Raw genomic sequence first — 15,690 nt, 5'->3', positions numbered from 1 at the left:
GGAGAGGGCTATAAAGAGGGATGGTGAGAGGGATGATGTTGGAAAACGTGAGAGAACTGAGGGGGAAGGAGAGGGGACGGTGAGAGGGAAGGGAAGAATGGAAATGAAAGACGATGTAACAATTTCAGGAGAAAGGGAGTGGGAAATTGAGAGGGAAGAGAGGGAAAATAAAGAAGGGGAAATAGAAGAGAGGAGAAGGCAGAGTAAGAGTAGAGCAGAAGAGAGAGTAAGGAAAGAGTGAGGGGAGAGTAAGAGACAGGAGAGACAGAAGAGAACAACTAAAACAAAACAATTAGTGCTGACGTCAACAACACCTTGGTAAGTGACGTCACCACTCTGATCTATGACGTCACCACTCTGATCTATGACGTCACAACCTGATATATATGACGTCACCACTCTGATGTATGACGTCACTAGGAGTATACAGTATATTTTTCACACAATCCCTAATAAAAAGTACATAAGTATTGATTTAAGTATCTAAGTGGGTGACAGCTGATTTAGTATTTACTTTTAATATATAACTTTAGAATTTTATATATCTGGATCAAAAATTGTATATGCCTATAATTTTGTGATTTTTATAAGTTATTTTACTGGGTTCGATACCTTCTGTCTATCTGTCTGTCTGTATATCTGTCTGTCTGTCTATCTGTCTGTCTGTCTATCTGTCTGTCTGTCCGTTCACTAAGGTCCATAGATCTTATTCGATCATTGTTCAACAATAGACATAAGGGGTTCAAAAGGTCAGAGGTCACCGAGATAGGTCATATTTTTAAACCCATGTACTTTATAAAGTCGATCTAAGGTTAAGGTCAAAGTTTAAAGGTCAAGGTTAGAGGTCAGGGTCAATGGTCATGAATAATGTTAAAAATAAAGGTACAAAATCAAGGTCAAAGCTCAAATGTCAGGTTTCAAGGTCAAAGGTCAACGTCAACGTCAAATGTGAAGGTCAAAGGTCAAGGCTAAAGCTCAAGGTCAAAGATCAATATCATAAGGTCACCGATAAAAACGATTACTACAGTGACCACCCTATTACAGTGACCACCCTATTACAGTGACCACCCTATTACAGTGACCACCCTATTACAACGACTACCCTATTACAGTGACCACCCTATTACAACGACCACCCTATTACAGTGACCACCCTATTACAACGACTACCCTATTACAGTGACCACCCTATTACAGCAACCACCCGACTACAACGACCACGCTATTACAACGACCACCCTATTACAACCATCACCCTATTACAACGACCACCCTATTACAGCGACCACCCTATTACAACCATTACCCTATTACAACCATTACCCTATTACAACGACTATCTTACGCTCTATGATCACTCCGTTACTCGTCCAACACTACACTATTTGATTAACGTGTAATAGATGACAGAACACAACACAACCTGTTTATAATACATCGTTTGTCTCTTGTTTCTGATATTTTCACCATTATATCTCTCTATTTTGTATTATGTATTCGTATATATTGCATAATTAAATATAGAATTAATATATGGATTTTCTTTATATATGTAACTTCAATAATTATTCGATTTTCTTATTTAAATTAAATCGATGCAAGGTAAAGTTTGGCAGAAGTCATATTTCTCAACACACCTTCTTTGTCACACGTTATCTGATATATTGTACTAATCGTGTTAAATTTATTATTATTAGCTTCACAATTTAATACAAACATATACGGTGATATGTTAATACCGCGTCACACCAAGAATGAAAGTTCAAGAGACGTAACAATTGTGGGGGGAAAACACCCGCCATATCACCTAACTGGCAACCCGAGGCGGCCGAGCGGGCGAGCGGGCGGGCGCGGGAGGGAAAATGGACGAGAGGTGCGGGAGGTGGCAACACTAGGAGATGCCTCTGTTGCCAACGCTCGGGTCTCCAATAATAAAAGTAACCACAATCTAACCGCAAGGATCCCTACCAGCCACTGGTTGAAGTCTCCCATATACTACTGAGCACGCGGAGACGCAGCCAGATGAGTCACTAGTCTCCCAGGTGGCTCCCAGAAACACCCTAAAAACACCTACACACACCTGGGCCTGCTGTCGTTAGGTTAATTAGTACAAGGACAAACACCTGAGATATTTACAGTGGAGATGATGCCTGTCTGTGTCGTGGTTGAGGAGACACTTATCGTGGGTCTCTCATAAGATGTCAAAGCGTGATTAACGAAATCTTGAGAACCAAACAAGTCAGAGAGTTATTATTACCACTGATAGCTTCACCTGTCGAGTGTCCGTGTGCGTGTATGTCGGAAGGGACGAAAAATAATGTGTAAGTGTGTGTACGGGAATGTTTAGGTGTGTGGCTTGAGTGTATGTGGAAATTAAATGTGTAAGTGTGTGTATCTATACTTGTATGTGTGGGTAGTTGTTTGTATGGACTGTGAGTGTGTGTGTGTGTGTACGTATTAAGTAATGTGTCTAGACATGTGTAAGGATGATGAGGGGGTGTGTGTACGCATTTAGTAGCGTGTGTGGGTGTGTGTATGGACAGCGAATGTGTGTAAGTGTGTGTATGAACAGTAAGGGTGTGTGTAAGTGTGTGGACGACAATGTGTACGAGTGTGTTAGTGTGTATGAGGGCTTGTTTGTGATTGTCCATAGGTGTGTGTGTGTGTGTATGTATGTATGTATGTATGTGTGTGTGCGTGTATGTATGTATGTATGTGTGTGTGTGTATGTATGTACTGTATGTATGTGTGTGTGTGTGTATGTATGTGTGTGTGTGTATATGTATGTGTGTGTGTATGTATGTATGTGTGTGTGTGTGTGTATGTATGTATGTATGTATGTATGTATGTATGTGTGTGTGTGTGTGTGTATGTATGTGTGTGTGTGTGTGTGTGTGTGTGTATGTATGTGTGTGTGTGTGTATGTATGTATGTGTGTGTGTGTGTGTGTGTATGTATGTATGTGCGTGTGTATGTGTGTGTGTATGTAATTATTTATGTATGTATGTCTATGCTCTTATGAATGAGGATACATATATCTAATGTTTAGGTGTTTGTGCATTATTACGCTTATATTGCGTACATGAGTTTGTGGTTATACAGTCATGTGTGAGTGTTTGTTACATATCTACAGTATGCGTATGTGGGTATGTTTTTATGTAGGTGTACGAGTGTATACACAAAATATGAATAAAGGTGTGTGTTCATCTATGTGCGTGAATTTATCGCATGTATGCATGTGCGTTTGTGTTTGTGAAATAGAGAGAAAGACTGAACGTGTGTGTGTGTGTGTGTGTAAAGCAGTTAGTTGCACTCGGGGTGGCTTCCGACTGACACTTAAAAAAAACACAAAACACAAAAGTCAAAAGGATCTGATCTTACTGGCGGGGGATTTTCTGGCCTTCAGGGTCGCCAGCCACCTGAGGCTCTCCAAGAGGGGGGGGGGGGGGGGATCCAACCCGATTGTTATTGATTTTTGACAACAGCTGGACGGAGGGGCGGGAAAATGCCGTGTAAGAAATGGATTTTAACCGCCCTGAATGCTGTGTAAGGGAGTTTGAGTTTGAGTAATCAGAATCGTGGTTAAAGGGAGTTTTAGTGACCATAATGCTGGGTAAAGCGAGTTTAAGCAATGTGAATGCTGTGTAAGGGAGTTCAAGTGACCAGAATTTTCTATCAAAGGGAATTTAAGCGACCATGAGACTGTAAAGGGAGCCTAGACGTTAAAATTTCTTTGTAAAGGAAGTTTTAGCGACCAAAAGTCTAGGCAAAGGGAGAGTGAGCTACCAAAATACTTTACAAAAGAGTTTAAACGACCCAATTATTTTGTAAATAGAGTTTAAACGACCGAAATACTCTGTTAAAGGAATTTCAGCGGCTTAAATATTTGTAAGGAATGGATTTTAACCGACCGAAATATTGTGTTGGGAGGGTTTAGCCGCTCAAAATATTGCTCAAGGAGTTGTACGCTATCAAACCACTTTATAAGCAAGTTAAAGCGATCTTAATACTCTTTAACCATGAATAAGCGGTCAAAATGCCTGTAAACAGAGTATAAACGACCAAAATAACTGTAAACGGAGAATAAGCGAAGAAGATTCTTTATAATAGAATATAAAACGACCGAAATGCCGTATGGGGGAGACTAAGCGACCGTCGTACTGTGTAAACGGAGACTAAGGCGACGAAAATACTGCCTATGAAATTTTAAGCGACCGGAATGCAATGTAAAAGAGTTTAAGCCACCAAAATACTGAATAATGAAATATAAGCGATCAAAACACAGTATAAGGGAGTATAAGCGATCAAAACACTGTATAAGGGAGTATAAGCGATCAAAACACTGTATAAGGGAGTATAAGCGATCAAAACACTGTATAAGGGAGTATAAGCGATCAAAACACTGTGTAAGGGAGTATAAGCGATCAAAAACACTGTATAAGGGAGTATAAGCGATCAAAACACTGTATAAGGGAGTATAAGCGATCAAAAACACTGTATAAGGGAGTATAAGCGATCAAAAACACTGTATAAGGGAGTATAAGCGATCAAATCACTGTGTAAGGGAGTATAAGCGATCAAATCACTGTGTAAGGGAATATAAGCGATCAAAAACACTGTATAAGGGAGTATAAGCGATCAAACGCATAAGGGGAATTATAAGCGATCAAAACACTGTATAAAGAGAATTATAAGCAGTCAAGCATATAAGGGAGTATAAGCGATCAAAAACACTGGATAAGGGGGTATAAGCGATCAAAAACACTTATTATAAGGGGAGTATAAGCGATCAAAAACACTGTATAAGGGAGTATAAGCGATCAAATCACTGTGTAAGGGAGTATAAGCGATCAAATCACTGTGTAAGGGAATATAAGCGATCAAAAACACTGTATAAGGGAGTATAAGCGATCAAAACACTGTATAAGGGAGTATAAGCGATCAAAACACTGTATAAGGGAGTATAAGCGATCAAAGTATAAGCGATCAAAACACTGTATAAGGGAGTATAAGCGATCAAAAACACTGTATAAGGGAGTATAAGCGATCAAAACACTGTATAAGGGAGTATAAGCGATCAAAAACACTGTATAAGGGAGTATAAGCGATCAAAACACTGTATAAGGGAGTATAAGCGATAAAAACACTGTGTAAGGGAGTATAAGCGATCAAAACAATGTATTATGGAATGAGAGAGAGATACTGACAGGAAATATATACTTGTATTTATAGATGTTATGACAAACAGACAGACAGACAGACAGACAGACAGAACAATACAAAAGGTAAATATACATGACTACTAGACAGGGTACACAGACGGTTAGACAGACAAGAAGACAAACAGACAGGTAAAGTTAGACAGATAGATAAAGAAAACAGACAGAGATAATGACTGAGAGATAATGACAGATAAACAAGCACAGACAGACACACAGACAGACAAAAATAGATAACACAAAAACACAGACTTTCGAGGATAGACAGATAGACAAACAATGACAGACAGACAGACATAAATGAAAACAGAGAAAGACAGACGGGCTAGATTCTGTTACTTCATAATATAAAACTATAGAAATTATACATCATATTTAACTTCGTCATTATGATAAGAGCACTAACTCCCCTGACCTTATTGTTTAACCTCGTGACCTCAATATCTGACCTCGTGTTGGCTTCGTGACCTTCATCTTTGACTACGTGATGACCTCATTTCCTCCACCTTTGACCTCGTGTTGGCCTCGTGTACTTCATCTCTAACCTCGTGTTTGCCTTGGGACCTCCATCTTTGACCTCGTGTTGGCTTCGTGACCTCCACCTTTGGCCTCGTGTTGATCTCGTGACCTCCACCTTTGACCTCGTGTTGATCTCGTGACCTCCACCTTTGACCTCGTGTTGTTTGACCTTTACAGTTAACGTTACTTCTCTGGCCAACACTGAGCTGAATGGGGTAATATATCATTCAGAACAAACAAGGTGAAACACAAACGAAGAGACTGACACAGACAGACAGACAGACAAACAGACAGACAGATAGAAAGACAAAAAGACAGACACTGACAAACAGAAAGAACGACACACACACACACACACACACACACACACACACACCACCAAGCATTGAAGAATCGAATGTAGGTTGTGTGTGTGTAATGTTAATAATGATAATGCTAATAATAATTAACGGTTTATTGAAAGAGCATGGCAGTCAAGAGGCTGAAAATATACAGTTACATAATTGGGAAATGGGTCACTTGATTGATAAATAATATACAAGTAACATAAGTGATACAAATATGATATATAATAACTAGGTGGGGAGAAGGTCAAACTACAGGGCATTTCAACATAGTGACATTGTAAAAAGGTAAGATTGGGCTGTTCTTATAGCGATCAGTACGTGCTCGTATGGGCTGGATGCGGTTGTGGTGTCGAACAGCAATTCTCAGACGAGGGATCTCGGGTGGAAGAAGGAGACCGTGTCGAGGATGGTGCAGAAGCTTCATCCCAGACTTACGGATGGGGTCATGGTGATGGTCAGAGAGAGTTGAGAAGACCAGACAGGAGAAGTAAAGGTCAGCTTAGCATGTATGAACATTATGTAAACACTCAAGAGCTGAGACGTAAGAACTCCGAGGGATTTGAGACGACGGAGCAGGTGGAGACAGTAGTGTGTTGGGGCCCAAAGTGATGGAGGGGAGGTAGTGTGTGGGGGGGCGGGGGGAAGTTGTTTGAAGGATATTTACTGAATCAAAGAACGTTTGCTGAGTTAGTTGGAGGAAAAATACTGCCAGTGAACCATATTGTACAGACCCGCCACCAAAAAAATTAATCAATATCGAAGTATCTGTCGCTAGAAGTGGGGAAATTTATTTTTTTAAATCTCTCTCTCTCTCTCTCTCTCTCTCTCTCTCTCTGCAACACGTTCTAAATTACGGTATAATCAACACCCCCTCCCCCCACCCCAAATGCGCCACTACAAAGGCTCCAAAGAACCCCCATCCAAACCCTCCCTCTACCACCATAGAAAACGGGGGGCAGTAACTCCGCCCACCGCTCACAGATGGCGCTAATTCGTCACGCGGGTTTCCCACACTCACGGCCATGTGAGCACGAAACTACTTATCCCTGGATAGCACAAGGGGGAGGGAGGAAGGGATAGCAAAGGAGGAGGAGGAGGAGGGATGAAGGGGGAAGAGGAGGGGAAATCCTGTGCTATATTAGACAGCCCCACAGGGAGTTATAATGGAAAACGAAACGAGATTTTTTGTAGGATTTTTAAAGGCGTATGACGTCACTTGTGTTGTGGTGGTGGAGGGAAGTGTGTGTGTGTGTGTGTGTTTGTTTGTGTGTGTTTGTGTGTGTTTTCTTCAAGCGATTAATGGTTCTTGGCAGCTCTAGGCGTCATCCCCAAGCGTAATAGCCTTGTCGTCTTACCCTCCTCCTCCTCCCTGCGTTGGACAGTTCGCCCTCCTTCCTTCTTATTGTTATTATGTGTCCGCACCCCCCTCTCTCTCTCTCTCTCTCTCTCTCTCTCCGTTTTCTTCACACTTAAGACACTAAACTCCACACTTACTCATCTTCCATTTCTTATTTCTCTCCCCTGTCTCTTTCTCCTTCTCTCCGACCACCCCTCTTCCTTCTCTTACTTCTCCTCTTCCTCCTCTGCTTCCTCTTCTCTCTTCCCTCACAACCAACAAACCTCTGTTTCTGTTTCTCCTCCTTCCTATATCTCATCTTTCTCTTCCTTATTTTCCTTCCTCTCCTTTTATTCCTTCCCCTCTCCCCTCCTCCCCCATTTCTTATACCTTTTCTTTTCAACGTTTCTTCTGTCCTCTCCTCACCTGTTCATCTTCAATTCCTCTCCTCCTCCTCCTCTTTTCTTTCACAAGTACCAAACTCTCCTCTCCTTCTCTCTCCCCATTCTCCTCTCTTCTTTTCCTTCTCTCTCCTCTTCTTCTCCTCTTACCCTAACAAACTCTCCTCCTCTTCTCTCTTCCTCCACAACCACCAAACACTCCTCCTCCTCCTCCTCCTCCTCCTCCCCCTGCTCTGGCCTGATTGAGGCTGGCGGGAGCGACGCCAATAAGTCACGGAGGCAGCAGCCGTGAAACACAGGCCGGGACGCTGGTGGCTGGGGAGAGGGGAGACTCAGCCGGGGAGAGGGAAGAGTCAGTCGGGGAGAGGGAAGAGTCAGTCGGGGAGAGGGAAGAGTCAGTCGGGGAGAGGGAGACTCAGCCGGGGAGAGGGAAGAGCTCGGGGGAGAGGAATAACTGGGGAGAGTCAGCCGGGGAGAGGGGAGACTCAGCAGAGGGAAGAGCCGTCGGGGAGAGGGAATAACTGGGGAGAGTCAGTCAGGGGGAGAGGGAAGAGTCAGTCGGGGAGAGGGAATAACTGGGGAGAGTTAGGGAAAGTTACAGAGAGGGGAGAGAGACAGGGGAGACGGGGAAAGGGAGGAAACTGGGAAGAGGGGAGAACTGGGGTGACTAAAGGGCCAATAGGGGAGCTGTGAGAGTGAATTAAGGGGAGAAGACAGTGAGTAAAGAGAGGAGACAGAAAGAAATGGGAAGGAAAATGAATGAGAGAGTGAAAGGGAAAGAGAATAGAGAGAGGGAGGGATAATAGCGAAAGAGAGAGTAAAGAGGTGAATAATTGGATGGGGGAAGAATAGGAAGGGAGGAGAGGGAGAGGGGGTGAATAATTGGGAAGAGGGAAAGTAGAGAGGGAGAAGGAAAGGAAAGAGGTCGAATAATTGGGAGTAGGGAAGTAGGGAGGGAAGGAGAGTAAATGGGGGCGAGGAAAATGAGAAGAACAAACAATAAAGGAGATAAGGAAAAGGGAAGAAAATAAATGGAGAATTGAGAGAGAGAGAGAGAGAGAGAGAGAGATGTTGAACAAAAAACAAGTGGAAACAAAAAGAAAAAAACGTAAACAAATAAAAGTAGAGAGATAAAATAAACAAGAATAAAAAGTAAAGACAGAAAGAAGAGAAAGAAAAAACAAATAAAATAATAACTAAGCAAGTGACTTTTAGCTTGACCTGTGAACTTAACCTTGACCTGTGAACTTAACCTTTGACCTGTGAACTTAACCTTGATCTGTGAACTTAACCTTGATCTGTGAACTTAACCTTTAACCTGTGAACTTAACCTTGACCTGTGAACCTAACCTTGACCTGTGAACTTAACCTCTGACCTCTGAACTTGAACGTGACCTTGACCTGTGAATTTAACCTTGACCTGTGAACCTAACCTTGACTTGTGAACTTAACCTTGACCTATGAACTTAACCTTGACCTGTGAACTTAACCTTGACCTGTGAATTTGACCTGTGAACTTAACCTTGACCTGTTAACTTAACCTTGACCTGTAAACTTGACCTTAATTGACCTTTAATATTCAAAGTTTTACTCCGTTTATTTTGATCGATACCACAACTGCTCTCACACACACACACACACACACACACACACACACACACACACACACACATAATCATAGCGAAATCATTAACCCCTTCACCCTCTGTTTAGGTGGGGGGGTAGAGTGTTCAAAGCTCTAAGTAGATTATGTCACATATTTATTATTTATCTATTTATTTATTCATTTATTTATTTATTTATTTATTTATTTATTCATATATTCATTTCGTAATATAACCATCATTAAAAAGGTATGACTCAACATTAAGATTTTTTAATTGAAATAGGTAACTCAAATTTTTTTTAAGTAATAACAAATATATTTTTCCCGAGAGTTTGCTTTGATATATTAGACCAGAGAGAGAGAGAGAGAGAGATGGCATAAATGAGAGAGACAGGAAAAAGACCGAGATTGAAAGAGAAGTAGAGAAGATAAAGAAAGAGGTAAAGAGGAGATAGGAAGGAGATACAGAGACAAGAAGAGAGAGAGAAATCTACATTGGGAAGAGAGAGAACGAGGAGAGAAGAAAGATGAAGAAAGAGAATGGAGAATAGGAATGACAATAAAATACACACGAGGAACATGAATAATACAGAATAAATATAACGAGAAACATGAGAGAGAGAGAGAGAGAGAGAGAGAGAGAGAGAGAGAGAGAGAGAGAGAGAGAGATAATACGATAAATAAGAAAGAGATTGAGACAGAAGTAGCAAGAGAAAAGAAAGAATGAAAACAAATAATGGAAATAAAATAAACAAGAACGAAGCTGTACTGAAAGAAAATGTAAAAAAAAAAATAGAGAAATTAAAAAAAAAAAATAATTGAGAAAAAAAATCAATAAAAATATAATAAAAAATTGAGAAAGAGATAGAGAGATAGAGAGAGATAAAGAGAGACAGAGAAGTACAATATCACAGCTGAAAACATTAGTCAGTATATTCATAGTCAAGAAAATAAATCAATGAAACAAACAACATTCTCATAACGCAGAGAGACAAGATTTATGGAACGGGGAAATAAATCAATACAATACCTACTGAATTTATACAACAAGTGAAAAAATAATAACACTAAAAACAGAAAAGACCTAGTAAAGAATACACCCCCTAACTTGGTAACAAAAAACAAAATCTCATTCACTTAAAATGCTTTCAGTCAGGTCAGGAAAGGCAGGGGCTGTGTTTATATTGTTTTGATAAAGATGATAGTTAATAAATACTAATTTTTTTTTATGAATCTAACTGGAGAATATATCCCTCGTGTGAGAAGGACAATTTCAGTCAGGTCACGAAAGAGCATCGGGAGTTTGCTAAGTTTGGGGGGAATTTACTGTCGAAAAATAATCAGGTTGTTTCCATTAGTGAGAAAGTGAGGGAATTACTGTATTCCTCCTATGTAGAGATGAATAACTTAGATATTACAAAACAGTAAATTAACATATAGAATATAATTAAATTCCATCGAGTGAAGTAACTTACCATAGAATGAATAATAATCTAACACAACAGCGAATAAACATCAGAAAAAGAAAGAAAATTATGAATAAATAATCAAATTTACGAAGAAATAAGAAAAATAGTTACAAAATGGTTAGTAAATTCACCCGACAGAACATAAACTTTTGATACATTAAATTGCTTTATAAAACTTTTAGTCCGTCGGGTTTTGCGTCGAGACAAATACAGTCAAGCTCAACGCCGTAACACACACAGACCTCTAGTTAACTGGTCAAATAGAGCCCAGTATTAATAGGCCCAGGGTCTTAATACGCCCCATTTCAAATAGGAACCAATTCGACTAAGCCCCAGTCCTAATTGGCCCTAGCTCCCAGTCCTAATGGGCCCCCCAGTATTAATAGATCCTAGACCTAATAGAACTTAGTCGTAAAAGGAAAGAAGGTTAGGTTAGGTTATGTCACAGGAGGACTTAGGTGTATTAGTGTATTATTTCGGGGATTAATGTTCCTGTAGCCTCGCAACATAGACTAGCAGCAACATTCTCATTCAACATTGCGATCTTTATTCTCATCAAATAGAAATAAAAGAACGGAAGTATGTAGACCGTAAGGCAATTTAATCGCTAACTTTTCATTTTATTGTAAAGGAACCAGTTAAATGCGTTCTTACAAATCCAGTAAAGAAGACAATGATTTTTAGAAATACTGTGAAAGTGTACTAGTTGGATATACTATTTCTCCAGCTGAGAGATAGAAATTGTACTTATATCTCTCCTTTAGTATCAACAAATCAGTGAGGAAAGAAATTTAAGCTTAATAATTATTTTAAGTTATTGTGTTATATTTTTTTCTAATATTTCAGTTTTATAGAAGATTTTTTTTTTTCGTATTTTATGTTCGTAGTGTAAGCAAACCAGTTAGATACGTTCTTTTATATCATAAGGGAAAAACTCAGCCTCTAAAACTCGATGATAAACTGTTTCATAACTGTACATAACAGTTCATCAAGAGGCAGTCATATGAATCTTAAACCTACAGTTCAAATGAGCCAGTTAGACACCTTCTCACTAGACGTGTTAGTTGGGAGAAAATTTCGAACGTACGAAATTTGAACGTAAACTAACTTTCTGAAAAAGCCGAAGCAAGAGAGTTGTGAGAGTGACATAAATAATTACGAGGCAGTGTACATGTGGGACGCCAGCGGTGCCGCCACACATTCACTCTGCTCACTGCTGCAAATTTCTCGTGTACGTTTTATCCAGCGGTATGTGGGGGGGGGGTCTTTTTTTTCCAGCGGTATGTGGGGGGGGGTCTTTTTTTTCCAGGGGTATGTGCGTCTTTTCAGTGGAATGTGGAGTCTTGTTTAGATAGTTGTATATTTGTCTTTCTTGTGGCGTGTGGACTTTATTATTATTATTATTTCTAGTTTATAGTGAAATATGGGATAATTTTTTTCAATAATATGTACAGGTTTTTTTTTGTTTTAGTGGGATATGGTACTTTGTTTTGATGGTATACATGCGTTTTTTTAATGGTATGTGGGTGATGGTAGTGAGTATTTATTTTTCGGTTGTGTGTGATTCTTTCTTGGTAAATATGTATCTTTTTAGTAGTATATGGGACCGTGGACTACAGTGGCATGTGGAAGGCGAGTATTCCCACTAGCATTTTATTTATTTCCAGATTCATGTTTCCCTCGTCATTATTTTAAACCACATTTAGTACTTATCAACAAGATTAATCTTCCTCTTGATAATATGACTCACTTAAGTAATCATTAACTGTATTATTTTTATAGTTAGTTTTTTAATCATAATAAATGGGATTGACCACAGAAGTACACTACAAGATCCATTGAATCACATCAAATACAGACAGACAAACTAATGACGAATATATCAGCTACGTAGAACACACACACACACACACACACACACACACACACACACACACACACACACACAGAAAAATACAGACATACAGACAACACACACACAGAAATCAGGAACAAAAAGAAAAAAAAAAAAAGTGTTCATACAGGCACGCAGAGTTGAAGTTATCGGCTACAGACTACTGTATCGGGAATAGATAAACACAGACAAATGTATCGGACACAGACAGAGACACAGGGACCCTTACCCCCCCCACCCTCACCTCCTGTATCAAACAGTAATATGAACTTTGAATCGGGCCGAGTCACACACACACACACACACACACACACACACTAAGAGGCTCTATCGGGGTTTATTTTGGGTCACATTACGTTCCTGGATTTTGTGCGGATCATACTGGGTTTCCTAGATGTATTATGGGTCACAGTGTGTCCTCAGGGTGTAGTTTAGGTCACATTGGGTCACCTAGACTGAATTTTAGGTCACATTAGGTCTCCCTGGGTACGGTATAGGGTCATACAAACTCCCCTTAGCTATCGTTTGGATTACGCTGGTATCTCTCTGGGTACGATTGTGGGGTCTTGTTGGGTCTTCCCGGGTGTGGTACAAGATCAATGGTGGGCGGTGTGGGGTCACATTGGGTTTCCGCCGCGGTGCACCCGTTGAAAGGAACGCGACGCCCAGGCCGAGCTCTTTGTCTTGTTGCAGCCAAGCACAGCGACCCGCCAGCACCAGGGCTAATTTCGCTCTCCTCCAGCCTCCACCGCCACCACCACTAGGAAGAAGAAGAAGAGGAAGAAGAAAGAAGAGAGTAGGACGGAGAGTAAAGAGTAGGAAAGATGAGGGAAGGAAGGTTGGAGAGTGGAGAAGGAAGAGGAGGAGGAAGGGGAAGAAGAGGGAAGAGAGAAGGAAAGAGGGGGTAAAAGATGAAGTAGGAGAGAGAGTGGAGGAAAAGGATGGAGGAGGAGAGAAACAGGACGAGGAGAAGAGCAAGGGTATAAGAAAAAGGAGGAAAGGGAAAGGAAGTGATGGGGGTAAAGAGGAGCAGGGTGAGAAACGGAAGAGGAGGAGGGAGGGGAAGAAGATGGAAGAGAATAGGAAAGAAAGGTGAGAATGAGGAGGGTGAAGTGGAGGGGAGAAAGGAAGAGGAGGAGGAAGAAGGAAAGAGGAAATAAGGGGAGGAAAGAGGGATAGAAGAGGATGGGGGAGGTAAGACAGGAAATACGATTGGAATAAGGAAATGGAAGAGGAGGACGAAAGAAAAGAGAAAGAGAAACGGAGGTGAAGGAGGACATAGAGAAATGGACAGAGATACGAATGAAATTGTGAAAATGTGGATGGAAGAGGAAGAAAGATAAACCTGGAGAAAAAGAAAGAAAAGAAGAATTGAATAACGAGTGACTGGAGGAGACACGAATGAGTGAGATGGGAAGAAGAAATAGAGGGGGGGGGTAATAGAAGGAGAGTGGGAATAAATGGGAATGGAGAGGAACTGAATTGAATTTGGCCGCGGCAGTAGCTAGTTTATTGTGCACCCCATACTTATCTTGTGAGTTCTAGCGCAAAAAGGCTTACAGAGTAGAGGTCACAAAAGGTGTTTATCAGACCCCAGTGGTTAGGATATCGTGGCGTTGAATGTTATAGAGTATTTCCAGGACATTCTTTGTTTAGTTCAGTACATACAGTAGAAGTTGACTTAGCTACTAGGTCCAAAATGTAGATACAGCCTTAGTATATTAGCCATCAGAGAAACGCACTGTACCATTACATACACAGTGAACTTGACCTGTGCTTAAAAGGTTCTATTTTTTCATAGTCTAAGACGTACTGTAGTGTTGGAGTGTGTGGTCATATGTCTGGCCACACACTTTACATTTAGTTTTGTTCACATCTGCCAGCGGGGTATCCTGCCAGAGGTACTTATGTCCTAACCTTGGTCTAGCGGTTACATCATCTTGTAATCTAGTGATTTTGTTACTTGCTCCATATACATGTTGTCTTTGATACGCCTCATCATGTATTAGAGAGAGGGGGGCGAGAGAAAGAGAATGGTATAAGAATGACGAAAGAAAGGACAAATAAGATGAGAGAAAATGGTAATAAAAAAGATAAAAATGGTAAGAGAGACAGGGAAGGATAAATGAGGGGGCAGAGGAAACAGAGAGTAGTTAATAATAAGGATGATAAAGACAGTGACGTAGGAGAGAAAGATTGCGAAGATGATAATGAATATATGTATATTTAGAGAGAAACAGACAAACAGTACTGCATGCCCAGTACTTGCCGACAGTGCGTAACAGAGACGTGACCGACCGCCCAAGTGGCTGACTCGCCGATCAGTGATGAATCGAATAAAAGTAATGTAAACGTAAGATATATTACTTAAGTTGACAAACTCTTTGTATTCGGATGATTGGTATTGTACTCGAGCGATTAAGTCAATGAACTCGAGGCGTTAAGACACCTTACTCAGTGGACTAATTCATCGTCCTTAGGGGGCTAGCGTCATACTAAGGGATTAAATCGTCGTACTCAAGGAATTAACGAAAAATATATAGAAATAAGATAAAATGAAAACAAAAGCGAATCAAGAAGGAAACACAGATGGGAAATAAAATATATGATAGGCATAGACTAAGAGACAAAAGAAGTGAGAGCACATTGGTAAGAGTGAAAGTAACTGAAGTGAGTGAGAGTGAAAAGGGAGAGAGAGCAAGAGAGAGTAAATACGAGGAGACAGAGGTGGGGTGAGAGTAAAATGGGAGGTCGGATAAATATGGGAAATGATTTGGAGAGAAATTAGGGTAAAATATTCCTGTAGCGAATATTATATGAACACACACACACACACACACATATATATATATATATATATATATATATATATATATATATATATATATATATATATATA

Source organism: Homarus americanus, unplaced genomic scaffold, assembly GCF_018991925.1.
Source record: "Homarus americanus isolate GMGI-L3 unplaced genomic scaffold, GMGI_Hamer_2.0 scaffold31037, whole genome shotgun sequence".
Taxonomy (NCBI): Eukaryota; Metazoa; Arthropoda; class Malacostraca; order Decapoda; family Nephropidae; genus Homarus; species Homarus americanus.
Note: the sequence above shows the minus strand (reverse complement) of the source record.